This window comes from Lissotriton vulgaris, chromosome 5 (genome assembly GCF_964263255.1).
Source record: "Lissotriton vulgaris chromosome 5, aLisVul1.2, whole genome shotgun sequence".
In the NCBI taxonomy this organism is placed as follows: domain Eukaryota; kingdom Metazoa; phylum Chordata; class Amphibia; order Caudata; family Salamandridae; genus Lissotriton; species Lissotriton vulgaris.
Window position 1 is genome coordinate 1,804,733,453 of NC_141693.1, and position 18,969 is coordinate 1,804,752,421.

General features: G+C 51.1%; 1 pseudogene across 1 annotated transcript in view; it reads left to right on the plus strand.

Moving 5' to 3' along the window:
• Positions 1 to 568: 568 nt before the first annotated feature.
• The window catches only part of LOC147717230 (keratin, type I cytoskeletal 19-like), a 105,467-nt pseudogene continuing 87,066 nt past the window's right edge, over positions 569 to 18,969 (plus strand). Inside the window, exon 1 of the transcript XR_015296067.1 lies at positions 569 to 1,361. The product of XR_015296067.1 is annotated as a keratin, type I cytoskeletal 19-like (transcript). The remainder of the gene's footprint in view (positions 1,362 to 18,969) is intronic.

Below are 18,969 nucleotides of genomic sequence, written 5' to 3' on the forward strand. Positions count from 1 at the left end.
CGCCACCCTTCTTTACACCACTGTCTTTTACCCATGCGTAACTGGTACCAAACTGGTGTACAGCATGGCTAAATCATATTGGCAAAGCCAATAGCTCTTGCGTAGGCGAGACCTATTGGCTTTGACAATGCTTCTTACACAAGTGCACACGGTCTGTAATATGACACCAAAAGAGAGGTCTTGGAGGACGAGGGGCCATAAATTGAAGCATAACAAATCCTGGCAGGTTGGGGCGAGAGGGTAGTTTCCAGAGATGGGTGTGTTCCTAGACTTTCGAACAATCCAGTCCTGAAGCCGATCATGTGGGAATAACACGGGAATGTATTTACAGGCACGAGCTCGCGACTCAGTGCCGGGGAGAAGGAACGCTGCAGGCTCCTGTCGGCTCGTGAGGCACTGGCGTATTTACGAGGCTATTCTCAGAAATCCAAAATACGTTTTAAGCCAACGATTTCTGTGGACACGGGGCTACATATGAAAAACGAAGTGTAGTTTTTATCCAGGGAGAGAGAGTACGCCCCCAAAATTTCCTTGAATTAAAACATTTTGCAGGGCGACTTTTAGTTCTTACCTTCGCGAGAAAGGGAGGTAGGTGTGTCAGATTCTCGTTTACTACAAGGTGCGGGCTGCTGAAATCCGAGCCATGTGTCGAAGGTCTAGCCCAGAGCAAGCATCTTTTGTCAACAGGGTTGAAGAATTAATTGCCTGTGCTTCTGCGTCCACGGAATTTAAAGAAGATCAATGGGACCCCTGTCAACTTTGACCTCTTCGTGAAGGGCGCAAAGCACTTCCTGGGAGGAAAACCTGTTCCACTGGCAACGCCCCCTGAGAAGAACATAAAGAGTGCGCTGGAGTCTGGATGCACCTCTTGAACGCGTCGTCTTCCTTCTTCCCTTGTCCCGGATCCTCTTTGCGCTATGGCTTTCTTCACTACACCGGGGGAAGACTGCGCTTCGATGGTCTGCCCTCATATTGTTGAACCCCCATTAGTGATAACCTTCAAAGAGGAATTAATTGAGGATGCTGCTGACAAGCCCAGTGCTGGGCGCAGTGCATCTTGGGCCGGTTCCATGGCGTCCTCCATCGGGGGCTACTCATCCAAAGGCTTTAGCGGGAGTTTTGGTCGCTGGCCTGGCAGCGAATCCTCCTCCATCTTTGATAACAGCAGTAGGCACACCATGCAGAACCTCAACGAGCGCCTGGCCAGTTACCTGGACAAGGTGCACAACCTGGAGCAAGCCAACGCAGAGCTGGAACGCAGGATTCTCCAGTGGTACGACAAGCAGGGAGCGTCCGCGTCCACCACTGCTCAACGGAACCACGACCACTTCTACAAAACCATTGAGGAGCTGCGAGCAAAGGTATAGTATGGCATGCAACTACTATCACTTATGGAGAGGTAGAACTTCCAGTCTTCAACAATCTTCCCAGCTTTTTGGTAGAAATTATACCACTAGGGGGAAACCGTGAGCTAGCTAAATGCAAGTATCATTGAGGCCCATATTCTAATCTGCCTGTGCTGGTATTCACTTCGTAGGGCCATGGAGACTGTTTCCTACATTTTTTTGTGGTGAAGTAATAGATACGCACGTGCACGTTTTTGCAAACACTTGCTAAGGCACAGGATAGAATGGTGGTAAAGAGATGTTGGCACATTAGTGTAGGCCTGAAATGTCTCGTGAGAATAGGGGCTATTGCACTGCGCTAGCCATGTTCACCGCATGACTTACAGACTCTGGAAGGTGGACATTCGTGAGGGAGAGGCATGCAAGATTATTTATGCTGATGTACAGATGGTGATAAACAGGGATCTTGTGATGGAAAGAAGTGAAAAAAGTCTAGATTTTTACATGATAACTCACTTCCACATAACATGCATAAAATGGGAAAAAGCTATGCAACGTTGTCCACCCCTACTCAGAGCTACCTAACTACCTTCAACATTTGCCTTCCATCTCTAACTCCATTACAGGGTTGGTGTGATAACTCTTGGGCTCTTTGATGTGCCCATCTGGGGAAAAAAGACTTCTCGAGATGTGTTCCACCTTTGTACTTTTATGGGGGAGAAAGCATGCTTGAGAGTAGGTGGGTTAGTCTGGAAACACCTACGACCAACTCATATGTATGTGGGTTAATATAAAGATTATGTAAGTAGTTTCTTACTCTAGAAACATTAGTAAAACTACTGCTGCAAATTGTAGCATTGTAAAAGTGTTCTTAATTAGGAAAAAGATTCCCCCATGGACAACATGTAAGAAAAAATTGCTTTGCAACATTCTGCCATGCCTAATTCCACGATTTTACCACCAGAGAGAGAATTCACTGAAATACACAAGGACAGGAACTCAGGTGCAGGCCTACTATTTTGTAGGTTTATATTCATACTCCTTTGTAGTTTTTGTGTATTGACAAAAAGTCATACATTTGTGCTAAATAGTATGAATCTATCATGCATCGATGAGCATATTTGTCTAAATCAGGCCACCTAGGTATAGATTCATATTGGGTCGGCCCCCTCTCCAGTAGTCTTTATGTAAGCTGTAGCCTACAGGTCACCTCGGATTTTTGTACAAGCAGGTAGACTTAAAAGAAAATATTGTATTTCACTGCGCAGGTTTAAACACATTCAATCACTTAAGCTCGAGTAAGATTGGTGGAAACTGAGAGCATTCTGTACATTTCTGGGCCCAAGAAAACTTTTGCTTACTTTGGTGTATTCTTGCGTAATTTGTGGCAGTTCCCTTTGCACTTGTACACAAAATGCTCGAGATTGTCATTCTCCTGCATTACATAATTCTCAGATATTATATGGAGAATTGCCCCATGCATACGGAATACGAGCAGCTATTGCTCACATCACATACAATCTTGTGCGATGTTTTTAGAGCAACATGCATTCTCAGATCAATGGTGTAAGGAAACTTGAGGGTGCACCCCTGCAAAGTACATAAAGGGGGCCCAGTGTCCCCGGACTAAGGGGCCAATTACGATGGCGGTGAATCAGCGACTGCCGGGCTGGCGGTGAGGCCTGCCGGGCCGGCGGTCGCGGATTCACCGCCATCGACCTTAAAATTTCCACCGCCATATTAGGATGGCGGTGGGAAGGGAAAAGGTACCGCGGTGGACGGAAAGACCGTCCGCCGTGGTCCCGCAAGGCGGGCCTGTTCTGCCCGCCTTGTGGGACCAGGTACAGGGGGTTAATGGAGGCGGTGTCGTGCAGGCACTGACGTGGGTATTTGGATGCCTGTCTTTTGTGGCGGAGTTTCTGCCTCAAAAAGACAAGCGGAGGGCCCCCAGGGGGTGGGGGGTGGGTTGCTGCACATGGGGGGTACCTATAGTACCTATGGTACCCCCCTACTTTTGCATGTACAAGGTGGCAGGCACCGCACGGTTCCTGCCACGTTGTACATTCAAATGTAAAACATGTGTTTTTACATTGTGGCGGGTGCTGCCACCCACCACAATGAAAACATACAGGTTGTGCCCGCCAGTGCGGCGGACGCATCCTAATTTGTCGTGCGGAACCGCCGTACCTATGGCGGTCGGTCCCTTTTGCATCACGAAAGTCCGCCCGCCATCGTAATCGGCCCCTATGTCAGGCGATCTCAGGCCAGGGCCTCGACAGAGTCTAATGTTACGCCACTGTCTCAAATCCAAGGCGAACATGCCTCACATCCAAAATGAATGCCAGGGCACATTTTATGCTGCAAAAAACGCGTGGATGCATTGCGTTCCAAAAAATTGCACAAATGCCAGATTGGTATTTTTGTGTAATTGGCATAAAGTTTTGGTCATTTTGTGTAATTTCCCTAAAAAAGGAAATTACTAGCGGTGGCTGGAACTCACTGAGTTTCTCCAACAGGCAGAATCTGGCAGGTCATGCTGCTTGCACTGATTTTTAGCACCGGGAACTCGTTCTGCCCTGACAAATTTTGCCTCGCTGCAATTGGCATAATTTGCCCGGAACTCTGTGTTACATGCATAACGCAGAATAGCCAAAAGTCTACCAACTCTGTTGGGGAACCCGAATTTATCATCCACCCCTAAACATTACGTACATTTTGGCCCATGTTATATTTTACTGGCATTAATGTTTTTTGAAACACCAGAATGTTGACAACTCCATTGAAGACAAGCGAGTGACTCAGGGTAAACAATGGCTTGTACAGCCTTTTGCTCCAGCATTCTATGAGCTTGTTTTTCTTTTTGTCCATTTTTATTTTAGAGCATTCTAATCTCAGTCGGTGGAAGGTTCTAATAGTTTTATAGCCATTCTGCTTTGGGCTGTACCAGTTGTTAAAGGCCCTGGCCCTCGTGGAAGGCTTTTGGGATCTCATAAAGACTTCTACGAGCTGCAGATTCCTTACCTTTGAATTCCCCAGGCGTCAAGCTGGATCTGAAAACTTTTACTGAGTAATACCCCTTGTGTGCAGCGTCAGGTTACTCCATCCTGCTCCACGTGATGTAGTCGATGTTGGTTATGACGTCGCGGTGCCTATGTAGGCGCCACCTACGCATGCAGACATCAGTTCTTTACTTTCCACGCCAGTTAAGTGCTGATCCGGGAAGAGCTACCCCGCAGTGGCTTTTTTCGCAGGTTTTTTCTCGACTTCTGTCAAATTCAGAGAATGTTTTTTCCACTTCGTGCATGAGGGATGTCTTTGAGGAAGACAGGTTTCAAGCTGTGCGGTGCTTGCCACTGCATGATGTCAGTTACCGATCCCCACCGCGTCTGTCTCTGGTGTCTCGAGCGCAAGCATGACTCAATAAAAGAAGAGGAGGTCACTGGACTGCTCCTGGAGCCCTAAGTCCTCTTCATCCCACTCGAGGTCCTCGGGACACTCAGGAAAGAGAGATAAGCAGAAGAGGAAGTTCAAGTGGGCTTCACCTTCACCTCGGCTGGCGTCCATCACCCAGAGACGTAAGGAGCACCGACGCTCTAGGCACTGTTCCGCAGAGTCGGAGCCAGAGTTGACTTTGCGCCTCCCACCCTTTCCGGCAGCCGGAGCGACTTCCACTCAAATAAAAGATTTTTACAAGGGCATGCACCACGTATTTCAGTGGAATGACCCTGCTGACAAGCCTTCAGGCCCTACAGAGTCAGAAGGGGTCCCATCGGGTTCGACGCCATCGGCTCTGGCCACGGCGCCAGTGGTGCCTCAAGGATCCAATCGGGGTCGATGCCGGTTGTGCCATCTCGACCTTCCCAGGCATAAGACCAAAAGGGGGTGCCTAAGGTGCTGCCACTGCCCATCGTCAGTGCCAGCCCCATCCTCATCCCCGATGACACGGAGCCGGAACGACTTCCCTCAATGCCGATACTGGTGCTGATTGAACCCAGAGGTTCTCTGTTGACGCCTGAGCACTTTGAGGATGTGCTAGGCTCAGGAAAGGAATGGGAGGGGTCTGTGGACCCTCTGGAACACCAGGATGTCTCTGAGGAGAACTTGGACTGGTATGGGGAACTTTGGGAGGCCAGTGGACTGGACACCTCCCCAGATACCGGCATGCTCTCTCAGCCAACTGTGTCTTCAGAGGAGGGGGCATCCTATTCTATGGTTGTGAAGAGGGCAGCTGAGGTCCTTGGACTTGAGATCCCCCCCAGTGCAGGTCAGGACTAATCTCCTGTCCAAGGTGCTTCCACTTCCAACCCCCTTTTACCCTTTAATGAAACACTGACAGACGTCTGGAACGTGGTCCAAGCCTAGCACAGGGGCTCCTTTGTATAGGACGATTGCATGCCGCCATAGACCGGCTCTGGGCAACTGTAAGTTCCTCAGCTAACACCCCTCCCAAGAAAGTGGTGGTGCAGGCCTCTACGTCCCAGGGCACATTAGCCCTACGCCCCTCCAGATAGGTAATCCAAGAGGTTGGATGCATTAGGGAGGAAATTGTTTTGTTCCTCCAGCCTAACATTGCAGTTGATGAATAACGCATGCTTATTGGACCATTTCTCCCATTCACTTTGGGAGATGGTTGCGCAAGTGCTGCCACAGGTCCCAGAGGAGGCCCGGGATGTGCCATCTCAAGTGGTCAAAGATGGAAGAGATGCATCACAATACACCATACAGTGTGGTTTAGATACAACCGATGCACTGAGCAGGTCAATTTTAATGACAGTGGCATTGAGGCTTCGAACAACTGGCTTCTCGGGAGATGTCCAGGCTAATCTGATGGACATGCCCTTTGATAGAACCTGCCTTTTTTGGTAAAAGGCAGACTAGTCCCTGGTCAGGTTCAAGGACAAACTCAGCCGTCGATGGCTATCAGATCACGAATGGCATCTCCAGTCGGAGGTGGCGCAATTTCTCTTTCAGTAGTGGGGAGAAGATTGGTAAGATTTGTTCACCTCTGAAAAGAAGTCAGCAGTACTGCACGCTGGAGTTTCCAGGGCAGCTATCGCTAGGTGACGCCTTTCGTCATGAGTGGAGCTCAGGCCTGCTGTATGCCTTTCAGCCCATACCACCCTTGCCCAGGGTTCTGAAGAAGATCAGGAGAGATCGGGCCCAAGTCATTCTGGTGGCTGCGGACTGGGATAGGAGAGTCTGGTATCCACAGCTTCAGGATGCCCCTTCAGGAGGATCTTCTGCCGCAGCAGCAGGGAAAGGTTCTCCACCGGAACCTGTCAACTCTGTGCCTGAATGCGTGGGGATTGAGCAGTGACAGTTGTTAGGTTATGACCTTCCTCCTGAAGTCTATAATGTTGTTCTGGCAGCCAGGCGGCCCTCCACTAAGACAGTATATGCCTGCTGTTGGCAGAAATGTGTATTATACTGTGCTGAAAGGTCTATTGACCCTCATTCTGCTTCCCTTCCTACTGTCCTTTTGTTCATTCTAACCCTTGCCCAACCAGGTTCTACTTTGGGAACTCTTAAGGGTTATCTTTCTGCTCTGTCTGTTTTTTTGCGGCTGCCAGACCAACCCTCTCTCTTCAAATCTCCCATTGTACATAGATTTCTGAAAGGGCTGCCTCACCTATTTACACTTACGCCCTTTGTCATGCCGCAGTGGGACCTTAATTTGGTCCTCACCTATCTGATATGCGCTCCCTTTGAGACGTTGCACAATTGTCCCCTCTGGCTGTTAACCATCAAAACAGCCTTCTTGGGATCGGTACCTCCGGATGCTTCTGCAGGATCATGTCCCGCAGGGAAGTCCCTCGCTGATTTTGGGGGGGGATTTCAATTTGGTCTGGGACTCGGAAGTGGACCGTAGTGATAGCTCCTATAGTGGAACTGGGGCTATGTCCTCCGCACTGCGTACTCAAGTGACGGAGCTGGGGCTGTTTGATGCGTGGCGCTACCACTCCCCGGAATTGAGGGACTATTTGTTCTACTCCCATGCCCACTGCTCGTACTCCCGTATCGACTATTTATTCGTCTCCCATGATCTCCTGCGTGATGTGTTGGACGCCTCTATGTCTGCTATTTCAATATCGGATCTTGCGCATGTCGAGCTGCTCCTACAGGACCCGGCGGCTTGCCCTGCTCGGGAGACAAAGTGGCGCCTGCGGCCGGGTATCCTCCGGGATGCAGCCGATGTGGAAAGTATTAGGGCGGCCATTGATTCCTACTTTGATAGCAACGACCTACCAGAGACGCCTTTCCCCGTGGTTTGGGATGCCTTCAAGGCAACGATCCGGGGGCATATTACCACCCTCTCGATTGCGAGGTCGCGCGCGGCTCGGGCCTTGGAGGATGGTTTGGCAAAGGATATAAAGCTAGAAGAGCGGCGCAATCAGGGTGGCACCTCGCTGGCATCTAGGCAGCGGCTTGCCAACCTCAGAGGACAGCTTAGTCTGTTACGCACCAATAAGGCGGAGAAATCCTTGCTTGCCTTGTAGCAGACGTATTGAGATGTGGGGGACAAGGTGGGCAGGCTGCTAGCGAGGCGGTTACGAGCACGTGCAGCTAGGGATCACATAGCCAATGTCCAGCTTCCAGACGGGACGAGAGTCACCTCGGAGAGGGATAAGAGCGAGGCGTTTTGGGCTTACTACTCTGCGCTGTACAGGGAGAAGCTGCCATCCCCGTAGATGGTGGCAGACGTCCTGAGCAATTACACGGGGTCACTGCTCCACCCGCATCATGCAAAGACCTTCGAAGGCCCCATCATCCAAGAAGAGGTAAAGGCAGCCATGAGGGACCTTCCCCATGGAAAGACTCCGGGGCCAGATGGTCTACCCCTGGCTTTCTATTGTATGTTTCAGTCACAGCTTCGGCCTCACCTCTTGCGGTTGTACAACCCATTTACTGATATGGAGGGGCCGTTCTGCGACATGGGTATGGCGGAGATAGCATTGATCCTGAAGCCGGGGAAGGACCCCGCACAGTGTGCATCCTACCGCCCCATTGCCCTCCTGAACACGGATTTTAAAATTTACACCAAGCTTTTGGCGAAGCGTTTGGACCCCCATATGCCGGGTCTCGTCGACCCGGTACAGGTTGGCTTTATCTGATCCCGACAGGGAGCGGACAACGTGCGCAAAATCGCACACCTAGTGGAGAAAGTGCACCACTGGAAAATCCAGGCTTGCCTTCTGGCACTGGATGCGGAGAAGGCGTTTGATAGGGTGGACTGGGCTTTCCTGCAGGCGGTCCTATCTAAAATTGGATTGGGCCAGAACATGATTACTCGAATCATGGCGCCATATATCGCTCGGCAGGCTAGGATTCGGATTAATGGAAGTCTCTCGGCACCATTCACCATTCATAGGGGTACCAGGCAGGGGTGCCCCCTCTCCCCCTTACTATTTGCCCTGGTGGTGGAACCATTGGCAGAGATGATTCGTCAGGTGCCTGACATACATGGTATCTCCATGGGTGGCTCTGAGAATAAGGTGGCATTGTTCGCGGACGACCTCATACTCACCCTAACACGCCCCAGGGAGTCCCTTCCAGCGCTCCATGCAGCACTGAACCTCTTCGAGTGGGCCTCTGTCCTTAAGATAAATCCTAGTAAGTCCTGGGCCCTCAACCTTACCATCCCGAAGGAAGAGATTTCCCTCCTGGAGACACTCGTGCCATATCAATGGGTTTCCCAGGGCATCCGCTACCTTGGCCTCCAGTTGACTCTGTCTATGGAAACATGGATGCAGGTGAATTGGCGCGAGTGCCTGCGGTCGGTTTTGGAGGACTTGTGGAAGTGGCGTCCCCTAGTGCTATCGTGGCTGGGTAGACTCAATGCCATCAAGATGTCGGTCCTCCCTAAAATTCTGTACTTATTTCAGTGCATCCAAACGCCTATCCCGCTCAGTTGCATCCGAGCCATCCAGCGCGACCTCACAAACTTCATCTGGGGCGGGAAACATCCTCGTTTTTCGCAGAAGCTTCTGATGTAATCAAGGGATAGGGGGGGCCTGGCGTGTCCCAACTTAGTAGACAACTATTGGGCCTCGCACCTTCGTTTTGTGGTGGAGTGGGGGGTGACGGAGAGTAAGAAGGGATGGCTGCACATGGACAGGGTAGTGACGGGGCGAACCATCTGGGACCTTCCCTGGCGCCATAGGGCGACACGCTCCAGGAGTGCCTATATTGCGGTGCCCACTAGGACGGTGCTAGACATATGGGATAAAGTAGCTGTACGCAGGGGTCTCATGACCTTTCCCTCTCCCCACACCCCGATAGAGGGTTATCCGTCCTTCCCGCCGGCGCACCAGTAGCGTGCCTTTGCTAAGTGGATCCAAGGGGACTGCAGGGTAATCACTGGTTTATTTGAGGGGTGCAGGCTTAAATCCTTTGCACAATGTAGGGAGGAGTTCCGTGTACCATTGGAGACGAGGTTGCAATATGCCCAGCTGAGGCACTGGGTGTCTGAAGAGGAAGTGTATCAGGCGGCCACTCGCGCTTTTACCCCTTTTGAGCGGTTGGCCCGGCATCCTGTTGAATCTAAGGGGTTTATTTCCCGGATATACCAGATTTTGCAGCATCCAATAATGTCACCCTCGCATCCTTATCAGAGCAGATGGCAGGCAGCGTCAGACACGGACATTACCCCTGCGCAGTGGAGTAGGGTGTGGCGGAACAACCCCAAAGTGTACTGTAGCATCCCGCAACGAGAGAATGCCTACAAGCTCATGACCCAGTGGTACTATACCCCCAGCGTCTTCATAAGATGTTCCCTACGACCTCCCCCTTGTGCTGGAGGTGCCGATCTGCATCCAGGGATTTTATCCATATTTGGTGGTCATGCCCGTCGCTGACCTTATTCTGGTAGAAGGTCCTTAGCCATATCAGGAGGGTCCTGGGATTCCCTTTGCCTGAGGTCACAAGCACAATCCTGCTGGGTGTTAAACCTGCTGGCCTGAAAGCCCTTACCAGGAGTGATTGGATCTTGGCGCTCCAAATGTTGGGAGCTGCAAGACAGCTCATAGCTCTGTATTGGAAGAAAGCTGAAACCCCTCCAATCGCAGCCTGGTTTCTGCGTTTATGGCATGTCCTCACAATGGAGCTTTTCACTGCATGGTTGCAGGCGAGCAACACTCGCTTCAAGGCTGTCGGGCCGCCTCTGATTAAATACCTTTGTGCTGCTGAACATGCTCGTCATTTGCCCACCAAGCTTAGGACACTGCGCCTGTTTGAGGATGCTGTTATCCCCCCTGATCCGAGCAGACTGCTTCCATAATTGGCCCCCTGCAATGTAGCCCCATCGTTGCTGACGCTGGGTCGGACGAGTGGCCCCGCCTCCCCCTTCCCCGCGCCTGTTGCTCTTGCTCTCACCTCTCTGTTCTTCCCTCTCCCCGCTCAACCTCCTTTCTTTGTCTATTCTTTTCTTTTCTGTCTCTTCTGCTCTGTGGGCCCTGGGCCCTGTTGGGTTGAGTGTTGAGTTTAGACTAGCTGCCTGTTCGCTTTGAAGATGGGCCCTACGGGGCTTACCCTTCTGCAAAACCAGTTGACCCTACACTTTGCAGTATTGAATGCGGCCGGCCCCTTATGGGTTGTAGGAGCAACGCTGTGTACAAGCTATCTTTCTACATGGAATCCCAGCGAAGCTCACGCACTGTTTTCCTACACGGCCGGCCCTGGTTAGGGTTGTAGGCTTACCGCTGTGTATCTAATGGGCTTGTGAAGTGTGTGTTATTTGGTGGAAAATAAAAAAGATTTGAAACAAAAACAGCCATCTTGGTGGCGATTACATCGGCCCAGAGGGTGAGTGAGCTGCAGCGTTCTCTTGTTTGCCTTTTTATCTAATGTCCTTTCTGGACAAAGTGGTGCTTCACACCCGGGCATCCTTTTTTATTGACAGTTGTGACCCCTTTTCATCTGGGCCAGTCCATAACTTTGTCCACCTTCTATGCTCCCCCTCATCCCTCTAAGGAAGAGGAGCAGCTCCACCGATTAGACCCACAAAGAGCGTTGTCATTCTACCTTGACCGCACTAAAAAGTTCTGGGTGGAAGACCAACTCTTTGTCGGGTACGTGGGAGCGAAGAAGGGAAGGGCAGTACAGAAAAGGGACATCTCTCGCTGAGTTGTTCCCTGCATCAAGATCTATAATGCCCTGGAGAAGAAGCAGCCCCCTGAGGGATTAAGATCCCATTTCAAATGGAGAAAGGATGTGACTGTCTCCTTGGCTTGGGGTGTCCCAATCCAAGACATCTGTCAGGCTGCAACATGGGCATCTTTGCACATGTTTGCAAAACACTACTGACTGAATGGTTAGATCCGTGGGACGGGCACTTTGCCCGCTCAGTCCTGCAGGACTTCCAAGTATAGGATATTGGTCCGCAGCCCACCGCTGGGATAGTATGGCTTGAGTATTTAATGCAAAGGTAAGGAATCTAGAGCTAGAAGTCTCCATCAGATGAACAAGTTACTTACCTTCGGTAATGCATTATCTAGCTGCAGATTCCCTACAGCCCGCCCATGCCTCCCCTCTATGCGGGTTAATATTGTAGGGCTAGGGTTACTCCCCTTTTCAGGGCCCTAGTTTTGCACATGTTTGATTCGGTTACTTCATGGTTCTGCGCTTCTGGCATGGAAAAAATTAAAAAGTACGGACGTCATCGCTTGAGTGGTGCCTATATATGCACCGCACATCATAACCGACGCTACAGACGCCGATGAAGTCACAAGGAGCCGAATGGAGCCATGCAGAGCTGAATGGCACAGCGCACAAGGGGTATTGCTCAGCAAAATTTTTCGGATCCAGCCTGATGCCTGGGGAATTCAAAGGTAATGAATCTGCAGCTAGATAGAGTCTCTACCAAATAATGCATTACTGAAGGTAAGTAACTTGTTCGTTAGGGCCTTTTACCTCTGTTATAGTCCTCTACAGCAGACTACAATGCTATAGTAAGCATTTGTTTTTAAATTAGGCCCTTTTCCGATATCTTTTAAAAGAGTAGCAGTGAATGTTTCTCGTTAAGCCACTTTTATGAGAAAGGTGGTTCCATCAATTGTTTGAAGCACAAATAAAGCACATGTTATATGAATTTATTACTAGGGGTGGGCAAAGTTGGAGGAATGTGATTCCACAATTACATTAAAATTCCACGAGATTACGCTGAAGTCCGCCACAGGGTAGAGTGGGTATTTTGCAACTATTTTCTTGGTGTAAAATTAACACTTGTGTCCAAAATCGATGCGAAGATACATTTGGGCTAAGAAATAGCTCTGTCACATAGCAAGTGCACTTACAGTGCATACACTTTCGCGCCCTTACTTATTCTGCAGTGATTACTGCAGAGTATGTAAGCAGTACACCGAGGGGTATGCACAGCAGTGCAGTCAGTGTTTTTTTTAAACAGGGTTGGATGAGGGAGCTTTCCCTCTGTGTTTAAAAATCATTGCATATTAAAGCTTAATCTGCAGTGGTTTTCAGACATAGAGGGACTGCTCCCTCTTCCAGCCCTGTTTAAAAAACCAAAGTGCAGATTTTTTCCGCTAGTGAGGGGTAGAATATTTTAGTAATTCCTCATTACAAAAAAAATGCGGAATTACTCAATTCCTCCAAATGATCCGACGGAATAAGAAATTCCACCCAACCCCTATGTATTACTTCTTGACATGAAAAATAATTTCTTGTTTTTACATATTGATTAAACGCTGAGGTCTAAGCTAGACTACAACAGGTGATTTTGCAGATTATAAGCTATCTAAATGTTTAATGCATACATGCTCAGAATATGTTTAAGTGAATAGAGCATGACCCGCATTCAGGCACAAACAGTCACAGCTAGGAACAACTTCTACTAAAATATATACATAGTATGTCAATAGCGATCCATACCAAGGAATTACCCCAGCGATACATATACTCCTGTCATATAAAATTATATTACATATGTTGGACTGGGCCCTTTTTGCGGGGTCATCCCTGAACTTTTTGCCTTCTTCCTAGTCTTTTTTCTGACCTGGTGTTGGTGGTTTTGGGACTGGGCACTTTAGCAATGCTGTCCAGTTTAAAGTGCGTGTGCACTCTGTGGTAAACATGGTAAGATTGGTCTACACCTGTTTGGCGTATTTAATTTACCTGTCAGTCCCTTATAAAGTGGTATCTCAGATACCCAGGGCCAGTAAATTAAGTGCTAATGGTGGGCTTGCAGCGCTGGTTGCGCCACCCACCAAAGTAGCCTTTCAAACCTGTCCCAGGCCTCTGCCATTACAGGGCCTGTGCGCGAGTTTACTGCAGCTGTGACGTGACACATAAAGTGGGTGCCACGTCTGTGACCCCCCCTTTTACTGCATGTCAGTCACCCCTAAGGTAGGCCCTAACTAGCCCCATGGGATGGGTGCATTGTAGGTAAAAGGTAGGACATGTATCTTAATTGTGTAACATGTCCTGGTAGTGATAAACAGCCATTTTGGTTTCTCACTACTGTGAGGCTCCCCTTTCATAGGAATGCATTGGGGATTCCCTGATAAGTGTTTCAGTGGTAATTCCTGATTTGAGAGGAGCAGCGTGGTCAAGTTTGGTATGTTTGGAATAGTAATAATAAATGATGCGTAATGGTTAAGCATGGGCCTAAAATCCGTTCCGTTCGCGGAATTTGCGGATTTTCTGCAATTTTGCGGTCCGTGATTCTCGCGAAATTGCAGAAAAATCAGCGAAATCGCGTTCGGGACGAACTTTCAAAAACTGAAGTACATGAAGCACTTACAGGGTTACAGCAGGTGCCCAAGTTGAAGCTAATTTCTTTGTAACCATTTACACAATGGTTACAAAGAAATTAACTTCAACTTGGGCACCTGCTGTAACCCTGTAAATGCTTCCTGAGCGGTGTCTTCAGAGTTGTTGCCTACTTGCAACTATTCTTTGACCCTGCTCTGACCCTTGAAGCAGGGTCAGAGAATAGTTACAAGTATGGCTCAATGCTCCAGGCTGTCACAAAAATTAAACCACAACAGGAAGCACTTACAGATAAGGAAGCAGGTGCCGGACTTGAAGCTCAAATTCAGTAACACATTAACCAGCCTCCGGTTGAGGCTGGGCAGGTTTGCTTTCTCCCCATAATCTACAGTGGTGAACCAGAGGGTGCTGTGATGAACCAGAAGGTGCAGTTGTGAACCAGAGGGTGCTGTGGTGAACCAGAGGGTGGCAGTGGTGAACCAGAGGGTGGCAGTGGAGAACCAGAGGGTGCTGTGATGAACTAGAGGGTGGCAGTGATGAACCAGAGGGTGGCAGTGATGAACCTGAGGGTGACAGTGATGAACAAGAGGGTGCTGTGATGAACCAGAGGGTGGCAGTGGTGAACCAGAGGGTGGCAGTGGAGAACCAGAGGGTGCTGTGATGAACCAGAGGGTGGCAGTGATGAACCAGAGGGTGGCAGTGATGAACCAGAGGGTGACAGTGATGAACCAGAGGGTGGCAGTGGTGATCCAGAGGGTGTCAGTGATGAACCAGAGGGTGACAGTGATAAACCAGAGGGTGGCAGTGGTGAACCAGAGGGTGGCAGTGATGAAACAGAGGGTGGCAGTGGTGAACCAGAGGGTGACAGTGATGAACCAGAGGATGGCAGTGATGAACCAGATGGTGGCAGGGGTGAACCAGAGGGTGGCAGTGGTGAACCAGAGGGTGGCAGTGATGAACCAGAGGGTGGCAGTGATTAACCAGAGGGTGGCAGGGGTGAACCAGAGGGTGGCAGTGGTGAACCAGAGGGTGGCAGTGATGAACCAGAGGGTGACAGTGGTGAACCAGAGGGTGACAGGAGTGAACCAGAGGGTGCTGTGATGAACCAGACAGTGGCAGGGGTGAACCAGAGGGTGTCAGTGGTGAACTAGAGGGTGTCAGTGGTGAACCAGAGGGTGAACCAGAGGGTGGCAGTGGTGAACCAGAGGGTGGCAGTGGTGAACCAGAGGGTGGCATTGATGAACCAGAGGGTGGCAGTGATGAACCAGAGGGTGACTGTGATGATCCAGAGGGTGGCAGTCATGAACCAGAGGGTGGCAGTGATGAACTAGAGGGTGGCAGTCATGAACCAGAGGGTGGCAGTGGTGAACCTGAGGGTGGCAGTGGTGAACCAGAGGGTGCTGTGATGAACCAGAGGGTGGTAGTGATGAACCAGAGGGTGGCAGTGGTGAACCAGAGGGAGCTGTGATGAACCAGAGGGTGGTAGTGATGAACCAGAGAGTGGCAGTGGTGAACCAGAGGGTGCTGTGATGAACCAGAGGATGGCAGTGATGAACCAGAGGGCGGTGTCGTGAACCAGAGGGTGGCAGTGATGAACCAGAGGGTGGCAGTGATGAACCAGAGGGTGGCACTGGTGAACCAGAGGGTGCTATGATGAACCAGAGAGTGGCAGTGATGAACCAGAGGGTGACAGTGATGATTCAGAGGGTGGGAGTGGCAAACCAGAGGGTGGCAGTGATGAACCAGAGGGTGGCAGTGGCGAACTAGAGGGTGGCAGTGATGAACCAGAGGGTGGCAGTGATGAACCAGAGGGTGCTGTGATGAACCAGAGGGCGGCAGTGATGAACCAGAGGGTGATAGTGATGAACCAGAGGGTGGCAGAGGTGAACCAGAGGGTGGCAGTGATGAACCAGAGGGTGGCAGTGATGAACCAGAGGGTGGCACTGGTGAACCAGAGGGTGCTATGATGAACCAGAGAGTGGCAGTGATGAACCAGAGGGTGACAGTGATGATTCAGAGGGTGGGAGTGGCAAACCAGAGGGTGGCAGTGATGAACCAGAGGGTGGCAGTGGCGAACTAGAGGGTGGCAGTGATGAACCAGAGGGTGGCAGTGATGAACCAGAGGGTGCCAGTGGTGAACCAGAGGGTGGCAGTGATGAACCAGAGGGTGACCGTGATGAACCAGAGGGTGGCACTGATGAACCAGAGGGTGGCAGTGGTGAACCAGAGGGTGGCAGTGGTGAACCAGAGGGTGGCAGTGATGAACCAGAGGGTGATAGTGATGGACCAGAAGGTGACAGTGGTGAACCAGAGGGTGGCAGTGATGAGCCAGAGGGTGGCAGTGATGAACCAGAGGGTGGCAGTGGTGAACCGGAGGGTGGCAGGGATAAACAAGAGGGTGGCAGTGATGAACCAGAGAGTGGCGCTGCTAAACTGCCCGGGAGCACTGTGGGTGTGAGCACCTGCGCTGCTGAGCTACCCAGGGGTTGTGAGCCCACGCGCTACTGAACTGTCCTGGGGCCCAGTGGGTGTGAGCCCCCGTGCTGCTTAACTGCCCCGGAGCCCTCTCAGTGTGAAAATCATTTGTGCTCAATTGCCTGGGAGCCCTCTGGTTGTGAGCATACATTGTGCTAAGTGTCCCCCTGCCCCAGTACATATATCCCCGTACCGCACAGCACCATTATGTTCTTGCACCATGAAGTCTGGTGCCTGGATGCTCCTGATCTGTGTAGGTGGTACCACCATCTGGTGCAGTCAAAATGTAAAGTCATAACTTGCTACACAGCACCAATAAACACATGTCCCCCCTGGCACCGGAATGCGCATGTACCAGGCGTGGATCACCCGCATGCCACTGCACCTTACGGCCCAGCGCCAGCATATGCCTTTATGGGCAGTTTAGTATGAGATGGGACATTGTCCAGCAGCAGCAGCTGCATGTGCCTGAACCCACTGAGCAGGATCAGAATAGCTTTGTACCAACACGCGCAGCAGAGCTATCTTGGACATCTGAAGGATTCTGGGGTCCTGTGCCAAACGTATTTTTGCATCCATGAGTTTCCCGAGCGCCATCCCCGTGTAGCTCCTGTGACCAGGAGGCTGCTTTCTCCTCATGTGCTGCTCTGCTCGGTCTCTGACCCTTTATAAACAAGATGCATGTGAACTTGCATAGAAGCCCCACCCGTTTGGCCCCATCCACCACACACTAGCTGTATGAAACGTCTTCCCTACCATCCCCACTATAATGGCCAGCTCACTCAAGGGACCTCGGCGCCTTTTGGCGCGCTGGCAAATTTACAGGCACACGTTGCCTGTAACTTTGGTCACATATTTGTGCAAATGGCACAAAAATCCGCAAGTTCGCAGGAAAATTTGCGAACTCGCGGACTTTTTTTGCAATTTCGCACAAATTCGTGGACCGCGAATTCGCAAATTTTGCCCATACTTAGTAATGGTGTGCGCATATTTATTATCACTATTTTAAAATTCCACTTTCAGAAGTTGGCATTTTTTGTGTGCTGTTGTCTTTGCCTGCCTGATGTGTATTGCATGTCTGGCTCTCGAGTGACAGGGGCTGGTGAGGTGTGTGGCTCCAGAGGGGCAGGGTGAGTCAGGGCTAAGCTGAATAGGCAGATCTTAATTTGGAGTAGTGGGAGGAGTAGCCCCGACTCCACCCCCCTGTGGTGTGTCTGGGGCCTGAGCCTAAACTGACAAAGGTATATAAAGTACTTCAGTACCCCAAAGAACCAGTTGAGACTGGTTCCCCAAGCTCTGTGCCAGGGCATATCAAAAACATGGTATAAATATTGGGGCTGTGACCCCATGCCAGTGTGCTTACTGGGACTTGAAGATGAAGAGGACTGCTGGCGCCAGGAGGAACCGCCACAAAGGACTTCCTTCTGCAGGAGGGCCCTGTGAGCTGGCCTGCCTGGGCCCAGCTCTGCCCCTCATAACTTTGGGGTTCAGCGTGTGGTGGGCGCTTAATCCACTGCCTTCAGGACCTGGGGGATTATGTCCTGCAGCACGCAGAAAGCAGTGAGGAGATGAGCGCTTGGTGCCCTGTAGCGTGGACAGCACCTCCTTCTGGCTTATGGCTGGAGCCACGGAGGGGAGAACCAAGTCTTTGAACGTGTTCTCCCGCTCCCGTGCGTGCGTGCGTGCCCTCTGACGCATTTAGAGCTGTAGGCAGCCGGGGCACCACTACGAGGCCCAGGGCTGCGAGGACATGCCAAAACCTGCAGGAATCTCTGACTGGGATTGTTTTGGGATATAAGAAGGCGGACGGGGGCCTACCCTGCACTTCTGCACTGAGGAAGCCCCTGCCGTAAGGAGCTGCCGTTTGAGTGCGGCTGCCCGTTCCAAGGTTCCCGGCTAGCAACCAGCCCCGCAGTGGAGAGACAGGAAGTAGGCAGAAGTCAAGTGAAGCCTGGTTGTGGGTGAGGCCTGGGGGAATCCACTGTGTCACCCAGCAACGCCAACGTCCTTGGGAGGTAGGGCCAAAAGTAGCGAAGTCAGAGGACACTTCGCTCCAAGTCCTGATCGGGCTGTTTTTCCTTGTGGTGGTCACCGCCCAAGAAGGGTCCAGGTGGGAGGACCTGACCCGTGCTGACTTCCGGCCTACAATCAGTGAGATCCCTGGCCCCACCGGAGGTTTTACGCTGGTAGGAGACCGTGGGTGGGGGTACCCTCACTGCCAGACGTGGCAGAAACAGGATCCCTCGAGGTCGCATCGCCAGCCCATTGCACCCGGACGCAACTGCCAATAACAGATCTAAACCTTCGCGGGGGACCCAGTGAGGTCCCCCCACCCTCTGGGGAATTTTTGTGAAGGGAATAAAGCTTTGCTTGAGCCCTCACTGGTGGAAGAGGGCCTTACGGGTCGAGCCCAAGACAGGCCCCG